The sequence below is a fragment of the Eptatretus burgeri genome, chromosome 9 (genome assembly GCF_056783735.1).
Source record: "Eptatretus burgeri isolate ZD-2024b chromosome 9, Ebu_testis_v1, whole genome shotgun sequence".
NCBI classification, from domain to species: domain Eukaryota; kingdom Metazoa; phylum Chordata; class Myxini; order Myxiniformes; family Myxinidae; genus Eptatretus; species Eptatretus burgeri.
In genome coordinates, this window is record NC_140969.1 from 79,328,145 (window position 1) to 79,343,463 (window position 15,319).

Genomic DNA, 15,319 nt, shown 5'->3' on the forward strand with positions numbered 1-15,319 from the left:
ACGAGTTGCGAGGCAACCACGGATGCCATCTGAGCCGATTAATATAGGCAGGGTCCTCGCGTCCAATTCCCTCATTACTTTTCTGGGAAATTACTCCCCCCAGAGAGGAAACTGTGCTCTTGATGCCCCACTTCCAGAAAATAATGGCCGTGCTGAACCATAAGTGTGATTTCGGCTTGTCTGACCAAAGTGAAACTGCAGGGGAAAACTTCCATCCACTATTTGCACACTAGTGTCTAACCAATAGAGAAAGGGACACTCGGTACGGTTGGAAACGAATGGTCATGTTAACAAAAGGCACATATTTACAAGCAGTAGAGAGTCACAAAAGAAAGTCTTACCCTTATACACATAATCCCCTCAGACAATCACCTTATCATGAAACTACAGACATCAGTGCCTCATTCACTCCAGCAAATTAGACAAGTAAGAGTGATAGACAGAGAGATACAGGAGATGGGGCTCTTTGTTGACCCCTCACTCACCCAATATAAGCCTGCAGGCTTATGTGGTCCCAACATGAAAAGGTAATGGGGGGGGGCGAAGAAGAGAGGGTGATGGTGTGATGTGCCATGTGGTGAGAAATGCGGTGAATGCTTTGTAATGTGTCGAGGAAATTGTGAATGCGAGTGAGTAATCCATCTCTGAGTGAGTCGAGGGTGGGCAATTGATTTTTGCTCTTGCACATTCCAAGTGAACGATTAGGAATAGGGAAAGCAAGAGAAAGATCATGTGAGTCAGTATGTAATCATGAGCACGTCCAGGGAAAGAGCTCCGCATCTCGTTCGAATCTGCTCCACAGCTCAGTCGAACACTCTCGACAGAGCCCATCTGCACAGCAGCTCGCTTTCACTTGGCTTGTTCCTTGAGGAATTCTTCTGGCTCTCTGGTTCCCTGGAACTACATGACATCGAGTTCTGGGCTACCGGACCTTCAAAGCTCTTGGCCGAGGCATGGTCAGCATTCTGGCACAGCTTGTTCACATTGCCACCTTCGCATTGGAGTGGCTGTTGTCACGCCATGCAATTGGTCAAGCTCAACTCGGAGACACTGTCCTCTTGTATCCCCACCCAGATGTGGCCTTGCTGCTCCATCAGACGCTTGATGTTCCCAGCGATACCGGACGATGTTTCTTTGATTTGGCTTTGTATTGTGGTTTTGTAATGAAATGCAGGTTTGTGTATTGCAAAGTGTGTATGGAGGTGCTGAAAAGAGGGGCAGGGAACGAGAGAGATTAAGAGGGATGGGGGAAGAGATAAGAAGAGAGGGGATCTAGAGAGGAGATACAAAGGGAATTTGAACCTGCTGCACAAACACAATGCATTTTCCTGTCCACTGATATGAGGGGAGAGGTAATCTATTTCAACAAAATACTACCAATATATCTAAACTCCCGAGATCCTTTTTCTATTGGATGTAACTCCCCAGGGTCTTCCAAAACCTCAACAATATATATTTTTTTGAAGGACCCAGTCATAGACTATATAGTTCTTATCAAGGCTAAGCCTTAAATAAAAGAACTGCATCGATGGAAAAGTGAAGAAAGAGAATAGTCTAAGAGTATTTGAGGAAGTAAAAAATGTGCTTTTTGAAAAAGGGAAGATCATAAGTGTTTTGGAAAGGCATGATAAGGTAAAGAGTTTGAGAGTTTTGCAGTGAAGGGGAAGAATCAAACATTGTAACGGCCCACCCTTGAGTTTCCGATGGTCAGACAATAATCATTCCATGTCGTGGCTTGTCGGGTATTCCTTGGTCTTGCTAATGGCAGAGGCACATTAGCAGCAAGTTCTCAGGAGCAGAAACCGAAGTAATATCTGTAGAAAAGAGAAAGAGAGCCTACTTTGTGGCATAATTGAAGCAAGTCGAGTTTTGAAGTAACATTGGGAGAGTTGATACGTTGGATTACTTTGGATTCAATTCTGTCCAGTAAGTATGTGTAGCTAGAGCCTCCCCAGATCCGAGAACAGTACTCTATACAAGGACGAAGCAATCCTTTATATCGGTGAAGCAACTGTTCAGAAGAGACGAATCTTCGACATCTGAACAGGACTCTGAGTTTATTGGAGGCAGACTTAGCTATGTATGTAATGTGTAGATTTCAGGATAAACTTGATGTTGGGGTAATATAGTACTTAATACGTTTATTGTATCACATGGTGTAATCGTGGAGCTTTCAGAGGAGATTGGAGAATTGAGATAAGTTTCAGAGAGAGATGGGAAGGAATTGAGTTTTATAACCATTAAACTTGACTTGATGACATTTGTCTCACTGGGAAATCTTGTCCAAATCCTAATTTAAAGAGGTGGATGTGATGAAACAAGATGCTTATCGAGTGATGGAAGATAGAGCAGATGTGAAAAACATCGAGGAATGTAATGTTGAGTCATCAGCATGTGAGTGCATTTGATTATGTGAAGAAGAAAGAAGGTCATTGATAAAAACAAGGAAGAGTGTTGAGACAGGACAGAACCCTGAGGGACACTGCCATTGATAAGGAAGGAGGGAAATGTTGAATCATCAACAATTATGGAGATGTAATGGTCAGAGAGAAAGCTAAATTTGAGAGAGCAGAGTAAAGGAGGAAAGTCTAATGAAGGAAGTTTCGAGATCAAACCCTGATGCCAAACTCTGTCAAAGGCTTTTGAAATATCAAAGTCTAAAACAATGGATTCCCCAAAGTCTCCAAGAGAAGAAACCCAGGCATTTGTAATGTAAGAGATGATATCACCTGTAGATTCTTGCCTTGTGAAAGCCATATTGATGGTCTGATGGAATACGGTGAGATTCAAGATTATTGAGGAAATGGGAATTGAGAAGACATTCAAAGACTTTGGAAATAGTCGAAGTCAGAGCAATAGGATGATAATTGGAAGGGTTTCAATGATCACCCTTCTTTAAAATAGGCTGCACTCAGTCATGTTTCCAGGAAAGAGGAAAGGTTTGGGTTTTTGTACAAAAACGAAACAAACGAGCAAGCACAGATGCAATTTCTGAAGCACACTTCTCCAACATACTGGGATGAATGCCAGCTTGTTCCTATGCCTTAATTGTGTCCAGAGAGCGAAGTACTTTTTTGACTGCATGAAAAGTGATTATAAGGAGAGGCGTAGGATTGGTAAGGGGTGCTGGGGGAGTTTGATTGTTGAAGTCATTCAGTGTGGAAATGTGGGAGAAAAGAGAACCAAAAATAATTGCTTTATCAGTCAGAGAGACATCGGTGGTATCATGGAGGAACGGTAAGGTGGCAGAAATTGTTGGAGATACTTTTAGCTAAGGATCAGAAAGATCTATTAGTGGAAGAAAATGAGAGATTGCCACAATTATTTCGGATAAAGGAATGCTTCACCTCATAAATCACATGTTTGCAATGATTTCTGGCAGATATGAAAATTGAATGAAGTCAGAGGAAGAACAGTTTTTCAATGTTCGGTGAGCTGCATCCCTTGCATGAATGGTCACAGAGCAGGAATTATTGAACCAATAATTGGTATGAGATATAGAATTGAAAGAGGTGGGGATATAAGCCTCCATTTCAGCAACAATAACTTCAGCTATATGTTCAGCAGAAATCGAGGCATTGCCTGAGTAATTAGTAATCGTCCCAGGGAAAGTAAGAATGGTCAAGCTCGATCTGCTATTGCACTTAGGTTAAGCTCGATCTGTCCTCCAGCCGTCAAGCTCATCTGTTTTTACATCACATTATTTTGGAGTTCAAGCTCATCTTCTACATCCTCTCGCTTCAGAGGTCAAGCTCAACAACTTCTCCATCATTTTGCTTCTGAGGTCAAGCTCATCTGCTAATACAACCTCTTGCTTCAGAGATCAAGCTCATCTGATTCTACATCCTCTCACTTCAGAGGTCAAGCTCATCTGCCTCTTACAACACCAAGAGAGGACTCCTTGTTGTTTTCTTTGTTGAACGTCATCGATGTTGTCGAACACTCATGACATGCAGATGACATCAGCTGCAGCAGCTGCAGGTTAATGATCCTGCAGCTCTAAGTGTGTTTTTTTGCAAGTAAACAAAAGAACCAAGAGACCACTGCAGGACTAATAATTGCCCCCAGTGTCCAAATGTGTTTTTTTGTTTTTTGCAGGAATTCAAAGAACGGGTCTATTTATTTTCCAAGGGTACAACCACCCACCTTATAATATTTTGTTGAGTTAAAAGGTAATTCTGGACAATTGTTTTAAAGTAATGGTGATTTAATGGTGTGTGGACTCATGACAAGGTGTTGGGTTCAGATTTGGAAGAGAAAAGGAAGGAGGGGGGAAGTTTGAAGGGCAAAGAGTGAGATCGTGAGGATGGGCCACAAAGGCTTACAGGCTTGAAAGGTGAACATGGCGAGGCACCGGCGATGGATGGGAAGCCATCGCCATAGTGGGATCCAAAGATGGATCGATAGACAGAGGGATTAATGAGAACCCGAACATTGAAACTCACGATGCATCTGTCTGTTCCAAAATCCCAGCACACAAAATTTAGGAATCTATCTCATAAACTAAAAAAAATCTGTCTGGGAAAAATCCGATGTGTCTGTCATTACATATTGGGGTCTTTTCCATCAACACAACTACATATATGAGGCGCCACAAGGAGGAGTAATGTAAGGGCCACATCGGCCATTTTGGAGTTAATGCCATATAGCACTATTTTAACCCTTCCCCTATCATCTGAGCCTATCATCATCATATCATTAAAAAATGTTGCTACCATCACTCCTCCTCACCTGGCCTATATATATATATATATATATATATATATATATATATATATATATATATATATATATATATATATATATATATATATATATATATATATATATATGTATATATATACACACACACATCGACATATCAAGACAAAATTAAGTAGGAATAAATTCCTGCATGGGGATACTGTGAAAAAATTCTGATTCAACCCAGAACTCAAACCCAAGGAACTCATCACTTACACAGACACAGCCCACCAAGATATTGAGTCTTCAGATATTGTTGTAATTTTCTCCCACTAACACTTCAAGCTATCTCCATATTTAAAGAGAAGAAGGCGCTTGCAACCAAAAGTAAAAAACGAGATAGACTCCACAAATTTGAGCAAAAAAGCAAGAGCAGTCCCTGTCTCAGGCAACGTTTCATCAGCTTCACAGCCGGCTTCCTCAGGCATGTGTCCGGTTTTTGTTTCGATACGACCGCTCATTTCCGGTCACCTGCTGGAACTCGAGGTCAAATGGAGGAGTGCTTTTTTATTGGGGTACATGGGTCTGATGGACTGGGTAACCTATTGTTTTTCTTCTGTTTATTTATTATTTTTCTTTTTTTCCGCTGGCAATTTGTGGGTTTTTTCGCTTTAAAAATCATTTTGTCGGGGACGGTAAGTCTGAACATCACAAAATTTTCACCATAGTATGTGTCTTTTTTGATAGAAAACCAAATTACTAGTTATGACGTCCATCATAGGTCACGTGGTGTGGGCGCCATCTTGAAAAAACCTAAAAACTTTCGACCTATGTATCTCTAAAACCTTGCAATGGAAAAAAAAATTCCCTTCCTACATTTTAAAGAACTCCCCATGGGGAATACGTGTGAAATTTTTGTGACATCATCAGTGAAGTGGTGTCCCGGTGAAAATTCGACAAGTAGAACGCCGCACGGGAAAAATCTGAAATTTCTTGCACGTCATCCACACAACAATTCACCATAGAAAAAAATTATTATGACGTCATCGGTGACTTGGTTCGGCAGCCATCTTGTGGTGATTTTTTTTTAACCTTCTTCTCCAGAACAGGTGGATAGATTGAGGCAACACTTTATGCACACATTCCACTTGACATCCTTTTACAAGTTTGTTAATTTCTTATTGATAGGTCACATTGTTTGGCAGCCGTATTAAATTTACCCGAAAACCTTTGTAGTGGAAAATAACTCAATTTACACAAGTTGGATCAGCATACCAAATGAGAATCTTTAATGTCGTATACACGGAGGAAGAACATTGAATGATTCACTGAAACATTTGAATGGACTTCACTGAAACAGAAACCTGAAGCAATTCTTCTTATATACAAGTTGACATTCCAAAGGATGGGAGGGTGAGACATTGGGCAACTCAACTACAGGGTTAGCTGAAAAGCATTAGGCAAAATAACTCAAAACTGTAATACATGTCCACTTTGGGTGTAAGTAAAGAGAGAGAATGATATAATCGTGGCAAAAGTTTGCAGTGTTATCAACCAGGTCATCTGTTTTAAAGCAATATACTCCTTTTATCAATATGCAGGTCAAAAGATTATTAGATAAAGGGAAACATTACTGACAGCCAATTCAACTATAGCATAAAAATTAAATATATAAAGCACCAGCAACAATTATAATTGAGAATACATTCAAATATAATTATTTTTCTTCCACACCTTCAAACATCTTCTTCTCCAGAACGGCTGGTCAGATCAAGGGAAACTTCACAAATATATTCTCCTTGCATAGGGAATATAAGTTTGTTCGTGAATAATTTATAGGTCACATGGTTTGGCAGCCATTATGGATTTAAGAAAATATTAAATAATGTTTTCTCTGGAGCCACTTTGCCTATCAAAGTGAAACTTAGCAACTATCATCGAACGCCATGGCTACATACATGGTAAAAATGATGACATCACAAGGTACATGGTTTGCCAGCCATCTTGGATGAAAATTGCACTTCAACCGATTCACACGAAACTTCACAAACGTGCTCCCCTACTGCATTAGAGGAAGAATATAAAGTTATGTTCTCATAGGTCACCTGGTTCATCAGCCATATTGGATTGAAAATTAATTAATTCTAAAAATCTAACTTCTCCAAAAAGGCTGGACAGATTGAGGCAAAACTTCACACACACATTCCCAAGACATCCTTTCACAAGTTTGTTAATTTCTAATTGAAAGGTCATGGATTGGTGGCCATATTGAATTTACCAAAAAAACTTCAAACATCTTCTCCAGAACGGCTGATTAGATCAAGGGGAAGCTTCACACTCAAATTACCCAATGCAAGTGCATATAAGTTTGTTAATTTCATATTGATAGGTCACATGATTTGGCAGCCATATTGGATTGAAGAAAAATACTATGTTTTCTATGAAACTAGTTAACCTATTAAAGCGAAAATTTGCAACTATCATCTACCACCATGTGTGCATATATCGTAAAAATTATGATGTCAAAAGTTACATGGTTTGGCGGCCATCTTGGAGAGAAAAATGCGCCTTGTCCGATCAACACAAAACTTAACGAGCATAATTCACTGCCGAATTAGAGGGAAAATTTAAATTTGTGATATAATAGGTCACGTGGTACAGCAGCCATATTAGATTGAAAATTAATAACTTTAAATGTCTTCTCTGAAACGGCTGGACAGATCGAGCTGAAGCTTGACATGCATGATCGCCTATCCATGATGAACAAAAAGTTCTCCTCTCCTTTTGATATACATCACATCGTTTGGCAGCCATATTGGATTGAAGGAAAAATATTAATTAATGCTTACTCTGGCACCGCTGCATCAATAAATGTGCAACTTCAAAGTTATGATGCAACTCTCATGTGGAATGAAGGATTTAAATTTCAACTCGATAGGCCACATGGTTTTGCAGCCATGTTGGATTGAAGGAAAAATATGAAGTAATATTTTCTGTGGAACCACTGCATCAATATATGTGAAACTTGAAAATTATAATCCGGCTGGCATGGGGAACAGATGTTTAATATTTCAACCCGATCAGCCACTCGGTTTGGCAGCCAGAATTATTTAATTATTTGAATCTGAAAACTTTTAGATTTTTGTATTTTTTCCAGAAGGCTCATTGGCTGAACCTGCATGCATTTGAGGGTACATGAATAGCAATTCAATTGATACTGATGATGGCCGCAGGAGAAATGGTCAACTGTGTGCAAAATAAATAGATAGAACGTGGCCCGTTCCTCGGTCCTTAACTTGTGAATCCCGTCATAGAGAAAGGGGTGGGGCCTCATTTGGCGGTATTTGTATCGAAGCCGGACGTCTGGGTACCCAGTCATCACTGCCAGCAGTTCCAAAGTGGCAGTTTGAGTTATTATTAACCTCCGCCATCTTCGAAGATGGATGGAGGTTACTGTTTTCACCCCTTTCTGTTTGTTTGTTTGTTTGTTTGTGAACAGTATTACGGAAAAACTCCTTGACGGATTTCAATGAAACTTGGTGGGGAGGTTAGGTATGGTCCAAAGATCATGCCATTAAATTTTGGACTTGGTCCCCCACACCCAAAAAAAAAATTGTTGGAGAAAATTTTATTTTTTTATTTGCATTTCTACATGTTTTAAGTGATTTCCAACCCCCAAAAAATATTTGTTAGAGAAAAAAAACAATTTTGCAACTTTTTTTCAAAAAAATTTCGATTTTATTTGAAGAATATTAGGTTTTTTTTGCATTTCTCCATGTTTTAAGTGATTTCCAACCTCCCCCCCCCCCTGCCCCCAAAAAAATTGTTAGAGAAAACTTTTTTTGCACCTTTTTCAAAAATATTTCGATTTTATTTTTTGGGCATTTCTACATGCGCGTCGATCTAGTTTAGTTTATTCAATCGTGGTTCAGTAGTCTGATCCGTTTTGACCTACAATGAATAGGATATCAGGTTCCCTTAAGTGACCCAGCAGTATTGGCAGCGAAGGTTTTGCACTCTACCGAGTGCTCCCCCTCTTGTTTAATTTTGCAAACCTAAAGCAAAACAAATGTCAAATCACATCATCAATGGGCTGCTCTGCTCTTTTCTTATTTAGCTTATCTGGAATTTAGATTCCAGATGAGGTATTGACATTGTGCACCATCCTTCTGTCCGTCTGTCCATCCCTCTGCTTTTTCGACTTCTCCAGCCAAACCACTGGACCGATCCAGCTGAAATTTGGCAGAAAAGTTCCTCTCCTGACTGGTAACAGGAATTGTAATCCTAGTTCCGGTCACATGACTTTAAGTGTGTCAAAATGGCCGGCTTCGTAAATTTCTTCAAAAATCTTCATCTCCAGACCAGGTCAGGTTAGGCGTGGGAGCATGCACTGAAGCAGCGCGTCACTGCGTCCACTTTCCACTGGTACTACAGGGGCCTCCTGCTGGCCATCCACCACGCAGATAACTGGCCTATCGCCATTTCCTTGAGATGCCGAGTCAGAATCCTACCAACTTGGGGTTACAACATTAGGCTAGGCTTGGGATGTTAATTATATTGGAGAAGTCATGCGGATCACGTGACCAAAAGTGTGTTTAAATGGCTGACAGTGTAAACTTTAAGGAAAATCTCATTCATTCCTTTAAAAGTTTTCTTCTCCAGAGCCACCAATCTGAATGCTAACAAATTTGGGTGACAATATTAGGCCAGGGTAGTGAAGTTAAATTGCGGAGGTCATGCCAATCACATGACTGGAGTCAAAATGGCGCACTTAGTAAATTTTTGGTAAAATCGTGTGAATTCCTTGAAAAACCTACCTCGCCAGGAAGGCCAGCATTAGGCCAGGGAAAGAAAAAACTTTCCTTCCCTGGCCTAATTCTGTAGCCCAAATTTGGGTTACAGCATTAGGCCAGGGTCCAGATAAGCTTCAGATACAGTGGTCCTATTTTTTATTCTGTCATAGGTTCCTTCGTTATGCCGTCGTTATTGCATACCTAGAATGCTACATCCAATCAGTATGAAAATTTTTGTGGGTCAGAAATTTGGGATAAATTTGATAAATTTGACCACACAAAAAAATTGATGACATCATCATTCATGTGGTTTGACAGCTATATTGTTGTTGTTTTTTAACCTTCAAAAATCTTCTCTGAAACGGCTGAATAGATCGAGTCGAAATTTCACAGGTATGGCTATCTATAGATGAGGAAGAAAACATTCACACCTATGATGTCATAGGTCACATGGTTTGGCAGCCTTTTTGAATTTACCCTAAAACCAATAAAAAAAAATCTTCTTCTCCAGAAAAACTGGACAGTTCTCGGGGAAACCTCACACACATACTCCCCAAGCCTTTGGAATACCAGTGTTCATAAATAATTGATAGGTCACATGGTCGGGCAGCCATATTGGGTTGAGCAAAAATGAACCGCTTCATCAATCAACGTGAAACTTCATAATTATGATGTCGTAGTGATGGTGAATATATGTTTTGAATTTCAACCTGATCGGATGCATGGTCTGGCAGCCAGAATTATTTAATTTTTTGATCTGGGTTCTTTTGGATTCCTCTTTTTATTAAGACTTACTTGGCTATGCCTGGATGGGTTTGAGGGTAGAGGTGCAGCAGCTGAAACCCAAATCCTATCCAGGTTCCTCCTGATAACTTCACCTTTGCTTTTTACTTGTTTGCGTTCATTCTGATGACTCAAATGCAGGACTGCACCAATTTAGTATTCCATTTGATTTGAATGGAATTTATTTGAATCCCATTCTGAATTCAATTTAATCATAATAAATGTCATGGAATTTTGAAGAAATCAAATTTTGTTTATTTTCTATTTCTGTGGGTGCCCACAACACTTCCTTACAGCCACTAAAAAATGGTGTCGAGGATTATTGGTTCACGAGTCAGTCAGTGACCACTATATTCGTTATGGGTGTATGTCTGTCTGTCTGTCTGTCTGACTGTCCCGAGCATAGCTCCGTGGGTTTTGATCCGATCTTGATAAATTTGGGTGGGATGTTTCTATCATGATCTGGTTGTGTTTTCCTGAGAATGTGTTTCCCATTATGGGCGGAGCCACACCCAAAAAACATGTGTTTTTAGGGGGCAGCCGGTTTTGAGTTACATCTTCTCCGAGGGGGTTTGTCGAATCTGGCAGGGGTTTTGGTATTTGGTTAGCCCAATGGCACCTGCATAGCCCCATGGAGCTCGATTTTTCATTTTCGTCCCAGGGTCAAGGTCACAAGGTCACGAACGTAGAAAATGTCAAAAAAATCAATAAATTGGGCATCGAGCTCCTAGGGTTTTAAACTGTTTCCAATGAAAGTTGGTATGCAAGTCGTGCTCTTCGAATACTACAACTTTCATCATTTACGTTTATCCTGATTCCCACCAGTTTTCCCGTGGCGTCCCCTCGAAGGTCAAAAAATAAAAAAGGCGAACCGTGTACATTGCTCGTGAACCATCGCCGTCTCCAGACTTTTTTAATATTATCTTTCATGTCGCTACAAAGACTTGGAAACTACAGAGAGATTTTTTTTTAATCCCCCCAAAAAGTATTGTTTTTAAAATTTCCAAAATTTATATTTCCCTCAAACACACCCCGGCACTCATTTGACGAACCTATGGAAGTTTCATGAAGATCCGTTTGACCAGCTCTGAGGAAAATGACAACACACAGACAGACAGAAAAACTTCTCTCTTCGAATATAGAGTAAAGCTGTGATAATCTATATTAATAAGTGTGTGTGTGTGTGTGTGTGTGTGTGTGTGTGTGTGTGTGTGTGTGTGTGTCAGCATGTCTCCTCCATAACTCTAAAACCATGAAACCTTGAGGCCCCGAACTATGCATGCATAGTAAGAAACTCCAAGGATGTATATGAATGAAAATTGGGTGCTTGGGTACATTAAAAGCGGTAAGTTTTCGTACCCGGTCGATCAGGTACCCGGTTTTGGTAACCGATCAAAGCGGGATGTTTTGGTGCCTGGTCGTCACTGCCAGCAGTTATGAAGTGGCAGTTCTTGGTCTGTCTAATATTAATTACATAACGCACCAGTACACAAATACTATACAAACACCACAAAAAACAAGTCCTGGCAAGGGTCTGTGATCTATGATTACTCTTTTTCTTGTTATTATTATTACTAGCAATGTACCCGCCCATGGGCGGGTACAGGGCACAGGGGCTTGGAGACCACCGATCATGTGTGCGGAATTCCTATTCTTCTAAATCGTAAACTGCACATGAAAGCAAAAGTATATCGAAATAAAATCACATGAGATGCACTTTTAAGTGGAAATATATTTCAGTATTATATCCATGCATGCCCATACAAAATTGTTCAAACTCTTGTGATATCAAGTCGGGTTATAGTCCCATTTGACCTTGTTGAGTTCAAGGTTCATTCGTCATTCATAAGCTGTTTGGGTGATGATTCGATGCAAGTTTGTTAGCCGGAGAACGAATCGCGAGCCGTGTATGCATGGCAAGGGGATATCAGTCTTAAAAGTATTTGAATCAACTCTAATTATATGTTTTTTCTCGTCCTGAAGAATTTTCTGATATCAACTGCGGGTTGAACATTCCAACGCGATACCCAATTAAATTCAGTTGATATCCGATAAAAATCGACGAATTCCCCCGTGCAAGGTAATCACGGGATCACGTGAGTGGAAAGAGATGAAAAATAGCAGACGTTTATTTGAAAATGAAGAAATTAACGGCCTAAAAACCAGTGAGTTTTCCGGAGTTGGATTAGAAGTTTTAAAGAAGTTAAATATTGATCATTGATTGAAAGGTTGAATTTGACTTTGAAACTTCAACTTCAAATTGTGAATTACTCTGATTCTGAGAATAAATTTACTGACAATAAATTTACCCACCCTATATCGATTTGATTATTGATTATCTGTTGAATGGTGTTGGTCCCATCTCGATCGGATGAAATTGAGAAATTGACGTTATCCGGTGACCTTGACCCCATGACCTTTGACCTCGACCTTGACCTTGATCCCCCTATGTCCGTTCCCAAGGATCACATATGCCAAGTTTCATCTCATTCTATCCAACGGTTTGGCCATCTATAAAGGACAAACAAACATGAAAAATTGACGTTTTAGTCAATTTATGACGTCATAACTCGAAAACCGGAAGTCGGAAGTGAATGTCGTCAATCAACTGTGTCATTTCATTTTGATTACCTGTCGAATGGCGTTGGTCCCATCTCGATCGGATGAAATTGAGAAATTGAAGTTACCCGGTGACCTTGACCCCTTGACCCCGTGACCTTTGACCTTGAACTTGACACCCCCCCCGCCCCATGTCCGTTCTCATGTCCCAAGGATCACTCATGCAAAGTTTCATCTCATTCCATCCAACGGTTCGGCCGCCTATAAAGGACGAACAAACACACACACATACATACATACATACATACAAACATATTCTATTTTTTTTAGTATAGTCGATTTAATGGCCTCAATTACTCCCATGTTCTTGTCAGGTTTGCCGGAGAAGCTTGGCTGAAGTATTTCATGCACCAGCTGGCAAGGCCTGATGTTCAACTAAGGTTAGGGCAGGAATTTGGAATTTGGCCATCGTGTCGGAGATAGCTCACCTTATTCTCGCGATGGATGCTGTAGGATCTTTCACGTCCACCAACTAATGCCGGCAGATGGGGTGCCCAATTTAACGTCCCTCTGAGAGGCGTCAAGCACACTGATGAATCACGCTGCCTGGGAAACACCGGGATGACTGTTTATAGCTGGGTCAGGATTCCATCTCAGGCTAAACAGCTCAGAGGTGAGCGGGCTTACCTCCTGGTCATCTTGCCAGCCATTATCCAATGAAATCACTCCAGTGATGAAACAGGAAAGGGTAAATGCTGCTGCTCTTTGCATATCTACTCCATAATTTTAAAGGCATCAGCATCCTCTGCTGTCTGAGTGAAAATGTGCATCATGTGTACTGACTGCACTGTATTAAATTCTGAATTTTGTTTTCGAAGTAAATGTTTTTTTAAAGGATTTTCAACCTCTTATATCAAAGGCCTACGGATTACATGTTGAAAAAAACTTTCACCTGCATATTTACATCAGTTGACCTTCAGGTTCTTGTGTGCAAACAGTGAATTGATTCACTTGAGCCCTCTGAGTCGAGAGGAAAATACTGCACAGTTCTACGCTCTTGTCTGCATCGACATACATCTCTGCATAGATATGTTTTGCTCCAGAAAACCTATCATAACAGCAGTTGTATCATCAGCAAAGGAGACTAATTAAACAACAACAAAAAACAGGAGCAGGTGCAGCAGAACATGTGGTCTCGGCTGCAATGAATCTCCCCAGCGGATGAGTCCAAGACTCTATGGTTTTGATGGCTAAAACGCTCTTATAAAAATTCCCACCATACCTGAGGGTCGTCGACACTTCCAATGGTGTGAAAAGCGCACATGTTCTTGCAGCTGTCATTTTGAGCATCAGCTTGTGCATTGTGTAATCAGCTCCAATTCGATGTTCTTCAAAGTGCTTTCATTCTCCATTTATCTTATACTAGCAGGGGTACCCGGCATTACCCAGTGTTGTTGTAATCCTGTTGGCATTTTGAAGAAATCAAATTTATTTTATTTTCTATTTTTATGGGGGCCTATAACACTTCCTTACAGCCACTAAAGAATGGTGTTTAATATTATCTTTCATGTCGCAACAAAGGGTTGGAAAGTACAGAGAGATATTTTTTAATCCATAAAAAAGTATTATGTTTTTAAAATTTCCATTTTTTTTTTTTCCTCAAACACTCCCTGGCACTCATTTGATGAACCTATGAAAGTTTGATGAAGATCCGTTTGACCAGCTCTGAGGGAAATGACAGCACACAGACAGACAGATAAACTTCTCTCTTCAAATATAGAGTAAAACTGTGATAATCTATATTAATAAGTGTGTGTGTGTGTGTGTGTGTGTGTGTGTGTGTGTGTGTGTGTGTGTGTGTGTGTGTGTGTGTGTGTGTGTGTGTGTGTGTGTGAGCATGTCTCCTCCATAACCCCAAAACCATGAAACCTTGGGGCCCCAAACTATACATGCATACTAAGAAACTCCAAGGATGTGCATAAATGAAAATTGGGTGCTTGGGTAAATTTAAACTCCACTTTTGAAGATAACGGCTTTACCTCCATGCAAGGCTTATCCTTGGTCAGCCCAAGTGTGCCTCACATGTGTCGTATCCGCCATATTGATTCTGCCTATTCAAACATTCCATGCCTTGGAAACACGATCTACTCTCACAAACTACTTAAAGTATACAATAGAAATATTATATCTGATTGGAGAAACGCATCTCATGGACTAAATGTGTCGAAATCTGGAGTGAAATCTGAAAATTTTAACAAATTAGCGATTTTTTGGAGCACAATGTATTTAAGCAAAACATTAAACTCAAATTTTTCTGCTGTTCGGCCAATTATATTGAGTGAAGAAAATATTAAGGAATGTGCAGAAAATGGAATTTCATGGAGGACAGCGAAAATAATTAACCAGTGGGATCAAAGCTGTTTTTCAAACCATGGTGATACAGTCCACTGGGTCATTTTTTTCAGCAATTGCAAATGCAGATTGGGTATTTTTTTTAAACT

General features: G+C 40.1%; 1 long non-coding RNA gene across 1 annotated transcript in view; it reads right to left on the reverse strand.

The window, feature by feature from the left end:
• The window catches only part of LOC147020417 (uncharacterized), a 149,807-nt gene extending 136,310 nt beyond the window's left edge, over positions 1 to 13,497 (reverse strand). The window contains exon 1 of the long non-coding RNA XR_015061823.1: positions 13,307 to 13,497. This is a non-coding gene — a long non-coding RNA (uncharacterized LOC147020417). The remainder of the gene's footprint in view (positions 1 to 13,306) is intronic.
• Positions 13,498 to 15,319: the final 1,822 nt, after the last annotated feature.